A 20,718-nucleotide genomic window follows, 5' to 3' on the forward strand; every position below is an offset into this window, starting at 1 on the left:
GCCAATTCTTCTAGAGTATTCTCTTTACCTCTTATTTCTCTCAATCTTATGCAATCTCTTCCAGGAGAGATTGGGGATGGCTTGCACCCTAAGCATCTCTATGCTGAACATGGCAAAAACCACGGTCTGGAAGATAACTAACATTCTAAGAATCTCTGCATACAGAACAAAATACTAGAAACAAAATCTTCAAGAGACTGATTTCAAACCAATAATCTTGAAACGAATTAAAGAATATACTTCTAAACTCTAACATACAACAAGATTACATAATTTAATCAGCTGGTTACTACTTTAATAACACATTAATAAAGGTCACCCCTGCCCCTTAGAAGATCCAAGGAAGGAAGGATTTTGGCAAATAAAACTTGGGAGTCTAATTTCCGTATGGCTATCAAAATCCTGATTTTAAAATGAGCACTCTTTTTTAAAAAAATTGAGTAAAATAAAAAATATGCTCCAAATGATGTCTGTAAACAACGAGCCATCGATCTCTACTTCAAATACTAATGGAATGTTGGCCTTTGTCTCAAGGGAGTTAAAATTCAAAAGTGATAAAGTGATGCTTTAGTTCGAACAGAGCCTTTGTCAGACCGAATCTGAAGTATCGTGTTCGGTTTTGAGCAGATTCACCAGAATATCAGAGGTTCAATTATGAGGACAGGTTGCATAAACTTAGCTTGTATTCCCATGAATTTAGACAGTTATGGGATGATTTAATCAAGGTGTTTAAAATGACAAAAAGGATTCAATAGAGTAGACACAAAGAAACAATTTACTCTGGTGGAGGAATCCAGAACAAGGGGGCATAATTTTAAAATTAGAGCTAGGCCATTTATGGCTGAAATCAGGAAGGTTAGTGGGAATTTGGAACTCACTCCACCAGAAGGCTGTGAGTGCTGAGTCAATTGAAATAGATAGATTTTTATTGGGTAAAGGTATCAAGGGATATGGAACAAAGGCAAGTAAATTAAGTTAAGGTACAGATCAGCCATGATCTAACTGAATGGTGGAACAGGCTCGAGGGACTGAATGGTCTACTCCTGTCCCTATGCTTAGCACAGCTTCTCTTTAACCTTTCAATTTGCATCATAAAAATTTGAGGTTAGTCTAAAACCAGTTCAATGTTCTTCACTGCTAGTGGTTATTTAAACTGCATGTTTCTCAACAAATTACCTCCAATTTGCATGTCTACTATCTTATGTACATTCTAATTGTAATGAAAACACAAACTTTTGTTTTCACTGCATCTACAGAATCAAAACACCACTTTCAGAACACATTTTTAAACAAATTAAATTAGTACTGGCTTAAAATTCAATCTATGTTTCAACATAAACCCATAACATAGCAACACTTATTCAGAATTACATTGTAGAATTAGACCACATAATTGTACTTTCAAATAACCTTTAAGTATAGGTATAGGAATGGCCATGGCCAAAGTAAAGGCTATCGAGTAATCATCATCATAGGCAGTCCCTCGAAATCGAAGAAGACTTGCTTCCACTCTAAAAATGATTTCTCAGGTGACTGTACAGTCCAATACGGGAATTACAGTCTCTGTCAGAGGTGGGTCAGACAGTGGTTGAAGGAAGGAATGGGTGGGGAGTCTGGTTTGCCGCATTCTCCTTCCGCTGTCTGCGCTTGATTTCTGCATGCTCTCGGCGACGAGACTCGAGGTGCTCAACGCCCTCCCGGATGTTCTTCCTGCACTTAGGGCGGTCTTGGGCCAGGGATTCCCAGTTGCTGGTGGGAATGTTGCACTTAATCGAGGCGGCTTTGAGGGTGCCCTTGAAAAGTTTCCTCTGCCTACCTGGGGCTCGCTTGCTGTGTAGGAGTTTAGAGTAGAGTGTTGGTGCGTCTATCCTCCCAGTGGATTTGCAGGATCTTGCGGAGGCAGCGCTGGTGGTACTTCTCCAGTGCTTTGAAGTGTCTACTGTATATGGTCCACGTCTGAGCCATATAGTAGGGCGGGTATCATTACTGCCCTGTAGACCATAAGCTTGATGCCAGATTTGAGGTCCTGGTCTTCAAATGCTCTCTTCCTCAGGCAACCGAAGGCCTGTAATCTAGTATCTAATAATACCATATCTAACTCAACATTATGATCCATTTAATCACAGGGTAAATCCATCTATTAGACAATACACTGCAGCTAAAATCAAGCCTGGTCTTGCCCAGAATGTTCATGCTGCTATTGTCAACATAGCGTATAATTCTTTTTCACCATGATGATTTGATAAGATGAAGGCAACAAATGTCAAGTCTACTTTCATTGGACAATTCTCAATAGAAGGAAGGTTTTTCATTTTGTCAATAATGTACTTTAAAGCAATGATTGATTTTGATTTCCAGCATATTCTATGCAAGTGTCGGAAACGGTGGTGCATCTCCCTAGAGAAAATCCGTGACAATATTCTCTCAAACTCAACCAGTGGAGCTGCTGAACGTACTCCTTGTTTAAAGAAATCTGTCCTTTTGCTGAAAATATAAGCAGATCTCTCAGTATTGCTCAAAGTTAAGTCTGAAGATGTGCTGTTTTATACAAATGGACCATTACAACATGTTCCTACATTACAACAGTGACTACTATGTACTCCTTCATTGGCTGTAATGCTCTTTGCGAAAAAAAACAGCACAATTTTTATTCTGCTGCTAAGTGCACCCGAGGATAACTTGGCATTGCTCTATTTGGCCTTCCTCAGATTAATTAGATAGATCCTGGAGGCTAAAACAAGGTTTAAATAAATCAGCAGGAAAACACAAGCTTTCTAATATGACTACTGACCTCAATTTGAAGCATTTTCTTATTTTTGGGGAAGTTTCTCAGTACATTGGAAATATTTGCTTTCTTTTTCATGCTTTAAAAAAAAAATCATTGTATAGATATTTGCATGAGTGACACTCAAAAGTGTGTTTAACATGCCTCTAAACTTTGAGATTTCGGTCAAAAAAAATATTTCAGGAAGTAGAAATCAAAATCAAAATCTTAGAAAACCATTTGTCACCTGTATGAGAATTAATCTATTGCGATCACCTTGGAATGGAATGTCTAGCTTAGCCAAGTGCTACTACTCTTGCAGTGAGTGGCTTTCAACTTCGCCTGAAATGTTTTCCTCCTGAAGGAATGCATGTGTTCCTTGGAAGCTTTAGTTGTTGATTAAATCTTATGCTCCTCTTTGTGCTAAGTGCCTAGGAACCACAAAGGCCTATTCAATTTATGGACTAAAGCTATGTAACTTCAGAGTGTCCTTGATTATGTCTCTTACATTTAATCACTGCTATTGATTGAGTTTGCCAAGACTGAAAATGATTATATCTGAAACCTTGAGACAAGCATGGAACATCATATTGAGACTTGGTCAACACCCTCATTGCAAGGATCAGCCTGGCCATATGAGTGACCCAGGGGATATAAAGGACAGTGAGACTAAGCAGCAGTACTGCTGTCGGGTGGGTTAATTCCTCTCAGAGATCCACAAGAGCTCAACTGAATGAATCAATCGTTTGGACTTGTACCAAGGAGGTGGATGTATTGTTTGCGTACAGTTGACTAATCAAGTAAAAAGTTCAACCAAGACTACCTGTTGTGTCTTTCCCATGGGTCAACCCTCAAGTTTCTCGGTTGAAGCAGCAGAATCCTACATCCCTACATTTGGTATCAATATTTTCAAGCTGCAATTCGCCAATCTTGGTTTGTGAAACAGCTACCTAAAATTCTACATCTGTACAATAGAACAATTTAATTATATTTTTCCTTCCCTTTTGTCAATTAGTTATTCCATTGCCCGTAATCCACCACGTCTTGCATTATTCCATGTGTTTTTTTAGACAAGGTACAATGTCAGGGATGAGGCTGCTGAGTCTATTGCCATAACAGGTACTTACTACCCAACAACATTTGACTGCAGCTGATAGGTACATGCAGCCACAGTTCCTTAATGTACCAGTTTGAAAATGCTAACTTTGGTGGGGCAGCAGGAGCTACCTTGTAGGCAAAGGAACTGTGGCTGCTGCTTTAAGAATTTTCTATGATATTTTTTAAAAAGGGACAGAAACAGTTTATTAAGACACAGAACAACAGGCAAACCAAATCTCACCCATATACAGAGCATGAATAAAGAAAAGTGGCTTCCCTTCGCACACAGAAAAGTATAGCTTGGAATCAGGCACTTAGCTTCACATAGTTACACTTTCAGCTTGGCTTTACTACCTACACCGCAAGAAAGAAAACAATGAAGGGAAAGAAGAGAGTATTACAGGTACTTCACTTTTACTGAAAACTATTAAAACAATCTGTGCAAATTACTTAAGGACGATCTCCGCACCACAGCATCTGAAGGCCATTTCCTGATTTTTCATTCAACCTATACAGTAGCAAAGGTATCCTTCTAGCCCTATCATCCTGCAAACTACATTCCACTTCTGGTTTTTGCAAAGCAAGGAAGACAAACAAAATGGGGATTTTTGTTTTGCATCAGATGGAATTCAAAACATCAGCTAGGAACATAGGAACAGGAGTAGGTCATTCAGCCCCTCGAGCCTGTTCCACCATTCAATGAGATCATGGCTGATCTGTGACCTTACTCCATATACCCGCCTTTGGCCCACATCCCTTAGCATCTTTGGTTAACAAAAGGCCATCAATCTCAGGTTTAAAATGAGCAATTGTTCTAGCATCAATTGCTGTTTATGGAAGAGAGTTCCAAACTTCTACCACCCTTTGTGTGTAGAAGTGTTTCCTAATTTCACTCCTGAAAGGTCTGGCTTTAATTTTTAGATTAGGCCCCTAGTCCTAGAATCCCCAACCAGCGGAAATAGTTTCTCTCTATCTACCCTATCTGTTCCCCTTAATGGCTTGAAAACTTCGATCAGCTCACCCCTTAACCGTCTAAATTCTAGGGACTACAACACTAATTTGTGTAATCTCTCCTCGTAGCTTAACCCTTGAAGTCCGGGTATCATTCTGGTAAACTGATGCTGCACTCCCTCCAAAGCCAATATATCCTTCCTATGGTGTGGTGCCCAGAACTGCTCACAGTACTCCAAGTGTGGTCTAACTAGGGTTTTGTGTAGCTGCAGCATAACTTCTATCCCTTGTATTCTAGTCCTCTAGAATAAATGCCAGCATTCCATTAGCCTTTTTGATTATTTTTTGTACTTGTTCATACAAATTTTAATGATCTATGTACTTGGACCTCCAAGTCTCTTTGGACACTCACTGTTTTTTGCTTTTCACCATTTAGAAAGTACCCTGTTCTATCCTTTTTAGGTCCAAAGTGAATGACCTCACATATGCCTACATTGAAATCCATTTGCCACAGTTAAGCCCATTGACTTTATCAATATCCCGTTGTAATTTTATACTTTCATCGACTGAGTCTACAATACCGCCTATCTTTGTGTCATCGGCAAATTTGGATATATGACTTTCTATGCCATCATCTAAATCATTAATAAATAGCGAATAATTGAGGCCCCAACACATATATCCCTGCGGGACACCACTAGTCACACCCTGCCAATTGGAGTACCTACTCATTAACCCTACTCTCTATCTCCTGCTGCTCTGCCAATTTCCTAACCAGATCAATAGTTTGCCCTCGATGCCATGGGTTTCCACCTGAGATAACAGTCTCTTACATGGGACTTTATCAAATGTCTTCTGGAAGTCCATATAAACAACACCCTGTCCACTACTTTAGTCACCTCATCAGGCATGACCTACCTTTCACAAATCCAAGCTGGCTCTCTCTGAACAACTGAAACATTGTGTTGTTCAGTCACCATATCCTTATTTATAGACTCCAACAATTCCCAACAACAGATGTTAGGCTAATTGGCCTATAATTTCCTGGTTTCCCTCTCTTGCCAGTCTTAAATAGTGGAGTGACATGTGCAATTTTCCAATCTAAAAGAAACAGTTCCTGAATCTAGAGAACTGTGTAAGATTATAGTTAAGGCATCTGCAATGTGCTCACCTACTTCCTTTAAAACCTTGAAATGGAAACCAACTGGTCCTGGGAATTTGTCACTCTTTAGTGCCGTTATTTTCCTCATTACTGTTATTTTACTCACGTGAATTTTGAGTCCCTGTCCCTGATTCAATATTAGTTTCCTTGGGTTTTCTGGAACGCTTTCCTCTACTGTAAATACTGACACACAGTAATTATTCAACGTGTCTGCCATTTCCTTATCATTGACAATATCACCGTTTGCAGTTTTTAAGGGGCCAACATTGCTCTTGACTACCCTCTTTTTCTTAATGTAATTGTAAAAATTCTTTGCATTGATTTTGATATCCCTTGCAAGATTCTTTTCATACTCCCTTTTTGTAGCTCTTACTACCTGTTTTGTGACCCTTTGCTGTTCTTTGCATCTTTCACATTCGCCAGGATCTATGCTTCTGTTTGCATTTTTGTATGCTTTTTCTTTCAATTTTATGCTGTCCCTTACCTCCTGAGTCATCCATGGCTGTTTTCTTTTGGCAAGTAGAGTTCATGCCCCTCAGGGGTATGAACTGATTCTGTATCTTTAAAAAAAAAACATCTCCCATTGATCATCTGTCATTCTACCCGTAAATAGATTTGCCCGGTTTACTGTGGACAGTCTCTGCCTCATCCCATTGATGTTGGCCTTACCTAAATCTAGAATGTTCGCAGCTGTTTCACATTTCTCCCTTTCAAACGCTACGTTGAACTCGATCATGTTATGATCGTTATTGGATAAATGTTCACACATAGTTAGGCTGTTAACTAAATTTGGCTCATTACTAAATCAGGTGCTAGTCTGCTTATCCTAATCTTTATGAAAATTAAAAACCCCATTGAAATTGCTCTGCCTGTGCCATATGCTTGTCTAATTTCTGCATTTATACAATCTAGCACTTCACAGCTGCTACCAGGGGGCCTATTCACAACTCCCACTATAGCCTTAAATCCTTTCCTATTTCTTAATTCTACCCATAAAGTCTCCACTTCCTACTTAGCTCTCTTTATATTGTCTCTTATCTAGAAACTTACAGCACGGAAGGAGGCCATTTCGGCCCATCGTGTCCACGCCAGCCAACAAGCTATCCAGCCTAATCCCACTTTCCAGCTCTTGGTCCATAGCCCTGTAGGTTATGGCACTTTAAGTGCACATCCAAATATCCAGACCCCCACCACCCTCTGGTGAAGACATTTTCCTATATATCTCCTCTAAACCTCCCCCCAATTACTTTAAATCTATGCCCCCTGGTTGTTGACCCCTCTGCCAAGGGAAACAGGTCGTTCCTATCCGCTCTATCCAGGCCCCTCATAATTTTATGCACCTCCTCTATGCCAAAGAAAACAAACACAACCTAGCCAATGTTTCCTCAGCCAAAATTCTCCAGTCCAGGCAACACTGTCGCAAATCTCCTCTGTACCCTCTCCAGTGCAATCACATCTTTCCTGTAATGTGGTGACCAGAACTGCACACAGTACTCCAGCTGTGGCCTAACTAGGGTTTTATACAGTTCAAGCATAAACTCCTTGCTCTTGAATTCCATGCCTCGACTAATAAAGGCAAGTATTCCATAGGCCTTCTTAACCACCTTATCTACCTAGCCTGCTATCTTCAGGGATTTGTGGACCTACACTCCGAGGTCCCTTTGTTCCTCTATCATTGAAGTGATTTCATCCTTAAACACCAAGGCTACTCCTGTCCCTCTGCCATTTTCCCTATCTTTACTGTAGAACTTATAACCTGGTATATTTAGTTCCCAGCCCTAACCGTCTTGCAGCCATATCTCAGTAATGACTACAATGTCATACCCTCCAATTTGAATTTGCATCTGCAGTTCATTCAATTTATTTCTTATACTCCATGCGTTTGTATAAAGAGCGCTTATTTGGGCCACACACCTTAGCCTGTCCTTCAGCTTTAATATTTTACTCACATGTTGAGTTGAGGAAGGAGCTAAGGATGTTTGAATAGCTTATCTTTATGACAGATGAACAAAGGAACATAGGAAATAGGAGCAGGAGTAGGCTCCTAAGTGCCAGCATGGTGTTTGTGTACTGTGGAAAGCCATTAACCTAATCAAGGAATGCCTCCAGACAGACACATGGGTGAGAAGAGTCAATAAGGAACTGCCCTGGGACCAAGATCCAATCCTGGGGCTTTCTGAGGAACAATGGCTTTGAGAGGTGTAAGAACTCAAGCCAAAAATTTCTCTCTTTTCTCCTTCTCTCCTGAGCACATGGCAGACCTCCTGCTGAAGACCAGCCGAAACAGCAAGCCGTGTGCTCAGCCAGCCAGAGTAAAGTGACGTTTACCTTTTTATAAATCATTATTGTAACATTGTATCTGTTGTAACTAAGTAGATCCGTAAGGTAACTGATGACTGCTGATAAATGTGCATGTGTGTGTTTAATAAACTTCCGAATTGTGTTAAAAGGAGCAGTCACGCTGTCAATTTAATGGCAGAGATTTAGAAGTCTTACAAATTGATGGAGAATGCGGGCATCTGGCAAGACAGGTTTTCCACGATTCTTTTGAATAATTGGAAATTTCAGGAGTTGAGATTCTAACCTATGTTGCGAAGCAGAACTTATAAATAATTAAACGGATCGGGAGAAGTTTCGTCTTAAGGAGCAGTCGTCTCGATAGTTGTAACTGTTTAAGTGGGGACCCACCAGTAGTTATATTCAAAAGATACATGATGAAGGTATCGGTCATGAACAGAAAGCCAACAATAAAAAGAAATGTTGAGCTAGTTTATCAGGAGAAGTTGTCCAAAAAGTTCCCGATACAGACATAGGAGAGTTAAAGGCACAGGCACGGTACATCCGCAAGGGTCAACCTGCATCTTTTGGGGAACTGGTGGCACTTATCCAGGAAAAAGTAGATAAAGGAGAGCCAAGGCCAAAACAGGCAAACGGTCTTGTGGCATTCAGCGCATTTTATTGTGCCCAGAGAGATGAGGAATTAATGAGGCTGGAGGCCAAAGTGATACAAGATTTAAAAGAATTGTAAGTAAAAGAGATTCAACTAAAAGAGAGATTGAAGGTATAAAAACAACAAAAGGAAGAAGGCCTCCAACTTATGAAGCAGTTAAAAGAGGGAGAAATACAGCATTTAAGACAAGAAATTGGTCAATTAAACCACAGTATTAGGAAATTAGAAAGAGGGGCCGAACAGGCAGCTTCATTGCTACAGCAACAAAGCCTCTCAAATTTAAATGCCACAGCAGCCGCTGTTGAAGAAATGAAAACAAATTAGAGCTAAAAAATATAAATTGGAAAACTTGAGGCTCCAGCAAGAGATAGAAGATGCTAGGGGAGCATTAAGGGAAGTAATTAAGAAGCCACATAGGGAGGCAGACCATTCCCAATGCCAATTACAAATAGCAAAGCTAAAAAGTAAGTTAGGGGAGCAGCACACCCTGGTATCCACAGTAACACGGGGAGCCATAACAGAGACAGCAGAAGGGGACAAGGGAAAGACAGATTGGGAAGAGGAAGGCAGTCAGTATAATCCCCTGGAGAGTGGTATAGGATGGGATACCTTGGAGACACAAGAGCCAATTGTAGCCATAATAACCACTTCTTCACGACGTAAAGCGCACGGCCACATCACCAGTAACCATACTGACTCACGGCCCATATCTGGCGCTGATGCCACGGCGTGTAGCCACGAGTTGGGATCCATTAACGATGGGGATGACACACTGGAAGTTAACAGGAGGTGGGCAAATTTCAGGAGGGGTCACCCTGAATTGGAAGAGAAAGACTTAACACGAGTCCTCCTCTTGACCTGTTCCACTTTCCTAAAAGATAATCTGCCAGACGCAGTCCTCCAGCCTGGTGTAGCGGCCGATGCACTCATGACCAAGATCCTAAACCATTTAGGGATCCAACATTTAAACTTAGTGGCTCTGCTTAATCAGACCAAGCAGCGCCCAGAAGAGACCCCTAGAGTCTTCAGTAATCGCCTGTACGATATCTATCAACGTAGCAGAACCAGGCACCCGCAAATGCTACAGTAGGAAAGAATCAGGAACAATTTAAATCTATGTTCCTGACCCAACTCCACCCTTTAGTTAAAACCACCCTGGGCATAGCCATGAGGCCCATCAATCAGTGGACAGATAGAGACCAGCGCTCAAATAGCCTGGGTGATTGTAAAAAAACAGTTAAAGGTAAAGTCACCACCCACTGCAAATAAACCAGTGTCAATGGTGGAGGGATCGCGAAACTATCCCTTTAAGGGACTTTAATTGTAAGAAGGTAGGCCACCTAGCAAAAGACTGCAACAGACCCAGACCAGCACCGAACCATGATGCAACGCATAGATACCCCCTGAGAGACGAATCCAAGCCCTCTGGGACAGATCAACGATTGGATCAATTGATAACCCTCATACAAACCCAAATTGCCACGGGGAGGATGCAAAATCATTTACCGGTGCACACAATTGCCGATGCACACTCATTAGAGACACCCATTCAAGGATTGACTCTATGACAGGGTTTGGCCCCCAAAGATTGGTCGGAAGTGGGATTCTGACATGATGGTAGCAGGAGATCAGTAGTCCTTGTTGTCTTAAAAGGGGGCAGGCAGCAGATTATGCTTATCGATACTGGCTCAGCCGTTACCATCATCCACACCCCATACCCTGAACGCTGTGCAGTGGCGGGCAAGAGTTGTATGACCCTTAAAGGGTTTAACGGTGATATAACCACCGCGTATACAGGGAAGGCCACTGAACTTCAGTTGGGAGGCCTCACTACAAGGTCCCAGCGCCGATGCTGATGACCACCCCCGACGGAAGGGGAATTTTCGGGACTGATGTGTTGGATCAGTATGGCGTGATGATAGATTATAATCAGGACTGTGTTTGGATGAGATTGAGAAATAAGGCAGGAGTGATAGAAATTTCAGATGCTCACTCGGTTTTTGCTATTAAAAAGCCATCTGAGTATGACCCTCCGGAGAGCAAAAATGGAGCTGTGGCAAAACTAATTCAGGAACACCTAGCAGTGTTTGCCACGTGCAAACATGACTGTGTAAAAATAGCAGGTGAGGAATCTATTGAGGGACCCTCCCCACTCACACAGTACCCCATCCCAAGGGAGAGTCACCCTTACATCCGAGACACCATAAAATCCCGAGTCGAGCAGAGTGTTCTTAGGACAAGCACTTTCACAACCAATTCACCCACAAGGCCGGTTAAAAAGCCTGATAGCAGCTGGCGATTGACTATTGATTACAGAAAGTTACATTCTGTAACACCAGCCTGCTCACCGGTAGTAAGAGAGACTCTCATCATGTTATCTCGAATTCCTGCTGGTTCCAAGTACTTCTCATCCCTCGACATCGCCAATGGATTCTGGAGCATCCCTGTTAAGAGGGAAGGCCAGTACAAATTTGCGTTCCCATTTGAGGACCAGAGCTACACCTGGACATGCCTGCCTCAGGGGTTTCACAATGCCCCCACAATATTCCACAAAAGAATGACTGCAATTTTAAAAGACTTTTCCCGCCCTACCTGCTTACTGCAGTATGTAGGCGACCTACTGCTGGCAACCGACAGCATGGAGGAGCATCTGTCCCTTTTGCGCGAACTTTTGACATTGTTGGCTCAGGCGGGACTAAAGGACCTGTAAGGCTCAATTAGTAAAAGAATGGGTCACCTTTCTAGGGGTGTCCATTTCTCCAGAGGGATCATCCCCTGACTCTCAAGGTGGAGATAATACAGTGCCTGCCATTATCCACTTCCCAAACAGCCCTACGATAATTCTTGGGTTTGGGGGGTACCAAAGGAACTTTATCTCAGGCTTTGCATGTCTGATCCCTCCTGATCCCACGCAGCCCTTCCATTTGGAGGTCGGGGCCACAGAGCAAAGCCTCACTGCAGTTCTGTGCCAAATGCGAGCTGATCGACTACAGGCAGTTTGCATATGCGTCTCGAATCCTGCAGGGGGCAGAAAAGACGTATACCGCATGCGAACATCATCTACTGGCCGTCTTCTGGTCGGTACATCTCTTTATCTTTATTACTGAGTTACAGGCTACAATCCTGCACGGTGGACACACACCTCTGAAACTACTGATGAAACCTGGAGAGTTGCTAGTTTCCTCGCAGCGCCTCAGCAATTGGACATTGGAATTTATGGAAAGAGACATTGATACCATTTCCAAACCCACCACATTGCTGCCACAATTTCTGATCTATGAGGGGGACCCACATTGATGTCCGTTACCCCTGATTAACTTTGAGACCCATCCTGTGCAGAAAGAGCCCATACAGGGTGCCCCAGATGTCTACATTGATGGGTCCTCATATCACATTGCAGGATCCCCTCACACCGGGTATGCTATGGTATTGCCAGAAAGAACCAGCCAGCGAAGATGCAACAGTCTTCACAATGTGCAGAAATCGCCGCACTTCTATCTGCTGTGAAGGAAACCTCATAGACCCAGGAATATCTGGTCTGACAGTGCTTATGCTATAAACAACCATGCTCTCCTTGCTCCTATACCACAAAAATGACTATTGTACGATAGATGGTAAGGCCCTGGTCCATGGGCCCTGGTTACACCTTAAACAGTGATCCCAGCCCTGCTTCATAGGAAAGGTAGCAGCCCACAGAAAAGGGGGTCCACATAGTGAGGGAAATTCCAGAGCAGACAGAGCAGCCAAGGTGCTACAATTGCTGGGGGAGATAGGAGGATATAGTTGTTGAGCCCTGCAATGCTGTTAGCAAGGCCTCCCCAATAGATCACCTAGATTTAAAATCCCTGCAGCAGCAATACTGGTCATATGCTGTTGTAAGCACCTGGCATGAGGAAGGCAGACCTCTTCCTCAACCAACAGCCTGGGCTCCCAATACCATACTAGCCACTGCCCCTGACTCAGATGAGCAGTTGCTGATGTTCAAAAGAAAGCCAAATGCCTGCCCGGTGGTGTGTCATGCTCCACCTCACAATCAACAAGCTCCCCGCTGGAGTGGAATTAAACTACAGAACCGGTGGGAAGCTGTTTAACCTACGCCGCCTCCAGGCCAGGTCCAAGATCATCCCAACCTCTGTCGTTGAGCTGCATTATGCGGATGATGCCTGCATCTGTGCACATTCAGAGGCTGAACTCCAGGATATTGTCAATGTATTCACTGAGGCTTATGAAAGCATGGGCCTTACACTTAACATGCGTAAGACAAAGGTCCTTCACCAGCCTGTCATAGCCACACAGCACTGCCCTCCAATCATCAAGATCTACGGCGCGGCCCTGGACAATGTGGACCATTTCCCATATCTCGGGAGCCTCTGATCAACAAAGGCAGACATTGATGCGGAGATTCAGCATCGCCTCCAGTGCGCCAGCGCAGCCTTCGGCCGCCTGCGGAAAAGAGTGTTTGAAGATCAGGCCCTCAAATCTACCACCAAACTTATGGTCTACAGGGCTGTAGTAATATCCGCCCTCCTGTAAGGGTCTGAGGCATGGACGAGGTACAGAAGGCACCTCAAGTCGCTGGAGATATATCACCAATGATGTCTCCGCAAGATCCTGCAAATCCCGTGGGAGGATAGGCGCACCAACATCAGTATCCCCGACCAGGCTAACATCCCCAGTATTGAAGCACTGACCACACTCGATCAGCTTCGCTGGGCAGGCCACATAGTACGCATGCCAGATACAAGACTCCCTAAGCAAATGCTTTATGCGGAGCTCCTTCATGGTAAACGAGCCAAAGGAGGACAACGGAAATGTTATAAGGACACCCTCATCGCCTTCCTGGTAAAGTGCAACATCACCACTGACACCTGGGAGACCCTGGCCGCAGACCGCCCGAGGTGGAGAAAGTCCATCCGGGAGGGCGTTGAGCTCTTCGAGTCTCAATGCAAGGAGCATGAAGAGGCCAGGCACAGGCAGCAGAAGGAGCGCTTGGCAAACCAGCCCTACCGACCCCTTCCCCCAACGAATGTCTGTCCCACCTGTAACAGGGTCTGTGGCTCTCGTATCGGACTGTTCAGCCATCAAAGAACTCACTTTGGGAGTGGAAGCAAGTCCTCCTCAATTCCGAGGGACTGCCTATGATGATGATGATGGTGCGGATCAAGAACTACTCTCCCTCTTTCACTCCCACCCCACAGAAGGGCACTATTCGGCCCTGGTAACCTTCTATAAGGTAGCATCCACAGCTTGGTGGCCTTCCATGAGGAAAACAATCAATCAATACGTGGCACGATGCCTACCGTGCCTACAACACAATCCTCTTGCATGCACTAACCGAGCCTTGCTTCAAAGCGCACCCCCATCTCTAGGGCCATGGACTCACCTCCAGATAGACTTCATTGGGCCACTTCCACAGGCGCAAGGCAATTTTCAGCATGCCCTAGTGGTGGTGGATCAATTCACTAAATGGATCGAAGCATTCCTCTGCTGCTCAAACACCACAATCACAGCAACCAAAACACTATTGAATCATGTGTTTTGTAGGTGGGGAGTACCAGAACAAGTGGACAGCGATCAAGGTTCACACTTTACTGATAAAATTTTTACCCACCTTCAGGAAATGTTGGGGATAAAACACAAATTACAAATTGCTCACCAACCCCAGTCATCTGGAGGAGTCGAAAGGTGGAACAGGACCCTCAAGTTAATGTTAAAAGAATTGTGCGCGGACCACCCTACTCAATGGACTAACATGCTGCCAATGTGCTTAATGGCAATGAGGGTCCACACCTCATAGAACAACAGGGGTCCCCCCATATCAGGCCATGACGGGGAGGCTCATGAGAACACCAGGCCAGCTAACACTAACAGGGATGAGTCGCCTGACAATGAAAACATGTAGTTCCAAGTGGCTGGAACAAGTAGTAGAACACACCGATCAGATCAATCGATTTGTGGCCACCAAATTGGGGAAGTCAAGACGACAAATTAAAAGATACTTTGACAAGAAAGTACGTCTCTTTGAATACGAGGTGGGAGACTCAGTAATGATTCCAAATTATGAGAAAAAGAAGCTGCCTTTGAGCCCAGGTGGTGGGGACCGCATAAGATTATAGACCGATTGAACCCTGCGGTTTATTTAATTCAGTTACCGGGGAAAAAGGGTGTTAAGTACAAGAAGTGGTTTCACATTAATCAGTTAAAAACTGCCAAAGAATAAATACTGCACCGGTCTTGTTTCCCACAGACCATGTTACGGATCCTCACGACTGTCAGGACGATACTGGTCACGATCGAAGCCGAGGGAAGATGGAGAAATGGGAGCTGCAGCATGACTCACGAACATCATCAATCATCAATGTGCTTTGAGAAGCGACGTGCACCGAAGATATGAGAAGGGGAGAGTCTCCGCTGGAGATGTTATTATACTGTAGTAAATCCCCTCCGTGTCGCCTACACCTTACGAGGTGGGGACCAAGTCAGGCCATCCACTTTTCTCTCCCTCGGAGTTTAAAACCCATTATACAGCAGTCATCCACCTCACAGAAACATAAACAGCAGAACTATCTGAACCCTCTCAATGTTTATGATATGTGATCCTGAGATAAACCATATGAGGGGGTCAATAGGATATTTCCCCCTCAAGGTGGGGAGTTTGTAAGAATAAAAGTGTTCAGTAATAAAATTGATTCTATGTATGTATAAATGTTGAAAGTGTAGACCTCCAGCATGGTGTTTGTGTATTGTGTTAATTGGAAAGCCATTAACCTAATCAAGGAATGCCCCCCGACAGACACATGGATGAGGAGAGCCAATAAGGAACTGCCCTGGGACCAAGATCCAATCCTGGGGCTTTCTGAGGATCAATGGTTTTGAGAGGTATAAGAACTCAAGCCAAAGATTTTTCTCTCCCTTCTCCTCCTCTCCTGAGCACATGGCAGACCTCCTGCTGAGGACCAGCCGAAAGAGGAAGCCGTGTGCTCAGCCAGCCAGCCAGTGGAAAGTGACGTATACCTTTTTATAAATTATTGTAACATTCTATCTGTTGTAACTAAGTAGATCCATAGGGTAACTGACAACTGCTGATAAATATACATTTGTGTGTTTAATAAACTGTTCGAGTTATTTTAAAAGAATCAGTCTCGCTTTCATTTTAATGCTCGAGACTTAGAAGTCTTACAGTCATCATAAGAACATAAGAAATAGGAGCAGGAGTAAGCCATTTGGCCCCTCGAGCCTGCTCCGCCATTTAATAAGATCATGGTAGATCTGATCGTGGGCTCAGCTCCACTTCCCTGCCTGCTCCCCATAACCCTTCACTCCTTTATCTTTCAAAAATCTGTCTATCTCCACCTTGAATATATTTAATGATCCAGCCTCCACAGCTCTCTGGGGCAGAGAATTCAAAAGAGAAGAAATTCCTCCTCATCTCTGTTCTAAATGGGCGAGCCCTTATTCTTAACTATGCCTCCTAGTTCTAGATTCCCCCATGAGTGGAAACATCCTCTCTGCATCTACCTTGTTGAACCCCCTCAGTAGCTTATATGTTTCAATAAGATCCCATCTCATTCTTCTAAACTCCAATGAGTATAGGCCCAACCTACTCAACCGTTCTTCATATGACAACCCCCTTATCTCAGGAATCAACAGTGAACCTTCTCGGAACTGCCTCCAATGCAAATATATCACTCCAGGGAGCAGCACATGCTGGAGCAGGAGAGCAACGGCAGCGAAGAGGGCGACTGGATTGGACGTCACCAAGATCCAGGTCGCTGATTGGAGCGTGGGCAGGTACTACAGGAGCGGCGAGGTCGGGCCGAAGGAGTGGCGAGAGATTGTAGAGGGACATGATCGGGGCCCAGAAGAGGCAAGGGCCCTGGGGCAGCAAGGGCCAGCCCACACTGCGATGTGTGCGCGCACTAGGTCCATGCAGCAGAGCTGGTCTCCAGTCGTCGTGTTAATCCTTGCCACTGGACCAAGGCCTAACTCTGTCAAGCCCGTGTGGTGGCTGGTGTGCAATGGCCACCACACGTTAAAATAATCTACGCACAGCCATCTTCCACCCTGCAAGATTTAGTTCAGAACCTGGAATATTAGGTCCTTCAGTGAAACATCTGTGAACTTTTTGGTGTGGAAGCAAGTCATCCTCGACTCGAGGGACTGCCTATGATGATGATAATGATCCCTCCTTAAATGAGACCAAAACTGTACGCAGTACTCCAGGTGTGGTCTCACCAATACCCTGTACAGTTGCAGCAGTATTCGCCTGCTTTTATACTCTATCCCCCTTGCAATAAAGGCCAACATTCCATTTGCCTTCCTGATTACTTGCTGTACTTTGCATACTAACTTTGTGTTTCATGCACAAGGACCCCCAGATCCCTCTACTGCAGCATTTTGTAATTTCTCTATTTAAATAATAATTTGCTTTTTTATTTTTCCTGCCAAAGTGGATAACCTCACACTTTCCCACATTATACTCCATCTGCCAAATGTTTGCTCACTCACTTTGTCAGTCCATATCCCCTTGCAGATTCTTTGTGCCCTCCTCGCAATTTGCTTTCCCACCCATCTTTGTATCATTAGCAAACTTGGCTACATTACACTCAGTCCCTTCATCCAAGTCATTAATATAGACTGTGAATAGTTTGAGGCCCCAGCACCGATCGTTGTGGCACCCCACGAGTTACCATTTGCCAACCAGAAAATTACCCATTTATCTCGACTCCCTGTTTTCTGTTAGTTAGCCAGTCTGCTATCCATGCTAATATATTACCCCCAACCCAGTGAGTTTTTAATCTTGTGCAGTAACCTTTTGTGGTACCTTATCAAATGCCTTCTGGAAATCCAAATATATCACATCAATTGGTTCCCCTTTATCCACCCTGCTCGATACATCCTCAAAGAACTCCAGCAAATTTGTCAAACATGATTTCCCTTTTATAAAACTATGCAGACTCTGCTTGACTGTATTATCCTTTTCCAAATATCCTGCTACTGCTTCCTTAATAATGGACTCTAGCATTTTCCCAACGACAGATGTTAGGCTAACTGGTCTGTGAATGTTTAAAAATGTATAGAGACATTGAAGTTGAGAACGTAGGAATTGTATAGGGACAGTATAAGCTAACAAAGAATTCATGGAGGAATAGCCATGACATCTCAGACTCGAGACTGCAAAATGTTACAACACTAACAGTTTGAAACAAAACCCACAGCTTGCAAAACAAACCTCAAGGTCGTACTAACTCACATTGCTAACCTGAAACATTAACAGTAAGAGAATAATGGGCCTTTGTGTAAAATCAGACCATTCTTCGATCGGCTTATGAGTGGACAAAGGGAAAGAGGGATCAAAGAGGATAGGCTGAACTAGAATGTCACTCTAATTGTATCTTGTTATCTTTTACCGAAAATGTATAACCGTCGTCCCTTTACAATGTAACGTCACTTTGTCCGTAGGAAGTGAGTGCGATCTATCAGAGTTGCATTCCTTCTGTCTGATAAAGTCCCCGATCGGGATTTGCTTTAAAATAAAAGCTTGCTTTGTTTAAGGCAGAAACGGTATTCGACTCAGTAATTTTGCTGAACCAGATTGAGGGAAAAGAATCCGCATTCAACAGTATCAGAGGTGGTTGAACCTTCTACAATTTCCAAAAAAAAGGACTGATGTCACAGGACAGCAGGTAGGTGATTGGTTGGTGAGTATTAAAGGTTTTTTTTCTCTCTTATCTAGGATAGTGGTTTAAACTAGGTGCGGAAAACTATGAAGTACTGTATTAAACTTATAACTTAACTAGTTAAACTAATTAATACTAAATAATAATTGAATAAAGATTTTAACTAATTAAATAAATAAAATAAGGCTAGACTAATATATGGCAGAGCATGCTGTATACATGTACAGTGAGACTGTCCCAAGCAAACATGTCTGCAGGAGATGTCTCCATCTCAAATCTCTCCGGCTCAAGAGTCATTGAACTGGAATGTGAGTTGGAGACACTCTGACACACAAGGGAGAAGGAATTTCTGGACAGTTTTATCCAGAATACAGTCACACCCCAGAGGAAATCACAGGTTCAGGAAAGGGAGGGCATGTCTGTTAGTGAGCCGGGTAGCAGGGATTTAGGAAAGGGTGAGAAGGAGGTCCTGCAGACACTGGTCCTGTCCAACAGATACGATGTACTCGCTACCTGTAAGGACAATGAGAAAGACTGCAGGAAGGACAGCCACAATGTTGACCAAGGCACCGTAGCTCAGAAGGCTGTCCAAGGGGGATGGTTAGAGCAGAATAGAAATGTGGTAGTGATAGGGGACTCTATAATTAGGGGGTTAGATAGCATCCTCTGCAACCAAGAACGAGAATCCCAAAGGGTGTGTTGCCCACCCGGTGCCAGGGTAAGGGATATCTCAAGGCAGCTAGTGCGGAACTTGGAAAGGGAAGGGGTAAATCCAGTTGTCGTGGTCCCTGTTGGAACAAACAGATAGGAACAGAGAGGAGGTCCTGCTGAAAGAGTATCCGAAGTTAAATTTAAAAAGCAGGACCTCGAGGGTAATAATCTCTAGATTATTGCCTGAGCCACATGCAAATTGACATAGAAGCAGACAGATCAGCAGAATTAACACATGGCTAAAGGGCTGATATGGGAAAGAGGAGTTCCTTTTCATGGGACAATGGGCTCAGTTCTGGGACAGGAAGGAGCTGTACTGATGGGACCTGAACCGGAATGGGACCAGAACCGGGATGGGACCCGTGTCATAGAAACATAGAAAATAGGTGCAGGAGTAGGCCATTCGGCCCTTCGAGCTTCCGTGTCCTAGCGGAAAGGGTAAATAGGGAGGTGGCAAAGGCTTTAAACTAGTAAGATGGGGGAAGGATCTGCAAGAAACGTAACTAACCTAAATATAAACAAAACAGGAAAAAAGAGAGCATAGGAAAGAATAAAGTAAGGGAGGACATTGATGGCAAGAGAATAAAGAGCGTTATAGAACAGAGTCTAAAATGATGGTTAAACATAAAGTGAAAGGAAATCCTATTAAAAACGAGTTAAACTGTCTGTACAGCAATGTACAGTGTCCGTAATAAACCAGGGGAGCTGGAGGCAATCATGATTTGCGAGGAACCACACATAGTAGGGAATACTGAGACATGGCTACAGAAAAATCAGGACTGGGAATTAAACATTGCAGGGTATAACATATTTAGAAAAGATAGAGGGGGAAAAGGAGAGGTGAAGTAGCTGTACTTATTAGGGATAACATAATGGCAATAGAAAAAAAGTGACCGTTATCAGCAAGACAAAAATAGAATCCATATGGCTGGAGGTAAAAGATAATAAAGGGTCAATCACACTAATAGGTGTAGTCTACAGACCAGCTAATAGTGGAAGGGAAGTGGAGGCAGAAATATGCAGACAAATTAGGGAAATGAGTAAAAAACATAGAATAATAATCATGGGGGATTTTAATTACCCCGATATTAATTGGATAGAAAAGGTAGGGAAAGTGGATAAGGGAATAGAGTTCCTACAATGTGTACTGGACTCCTTTCTAACCCAATATGTAAAAGGCTTAAGGAAGGATTCGCTATTGGATCTAGTAATGGGGAATGAACCAGAACAGATAAGAGAAGTAAAAGTAGGGGAACATCTAGGCAATAGTGACCATAGTATAATGTGCTTTAAGATGAAAATTGAGAAGGACGTAAGCATGACGAAAACCAGCGTAATAGATTGTAGAAAAGCTGATTTTGAGGGGCTGAGAATAGAGCTTGGGAAAATAAAATAGGCAAAA

General features: G+C 43.5%; 1 protein-coding gene across 7 annotated transcripts in view; it reads right to left on the reverse strand.

Moving 5' to 3' along the window:
• Positions 1-20,718, reverse strand: part of LOC139263395 (TOG array regulator of axonemal microtubules protein 1) — a 175,165-nt gene that overhangs the window by 94,002 nt on the left and 60,445 nt on the right. The gene's annotated exons all lie outside the window — the stretch shown is intronic.

Source organism: Pristiophorus japonicus, chromosome 4, assembly GCF_044704955.1.
Source record: "Pristiophorus japonicus isolate sPriJap1 chromosome 4, sPriJap1.hap1, whole genome shotgun sequence".
Classification (NCBI taxonomy): Eukaryota; Metazoa; Chordata; class Chondrichthyes; family Pristiophoridae; genus Pristiophorus; species Pristiophorus japonicus.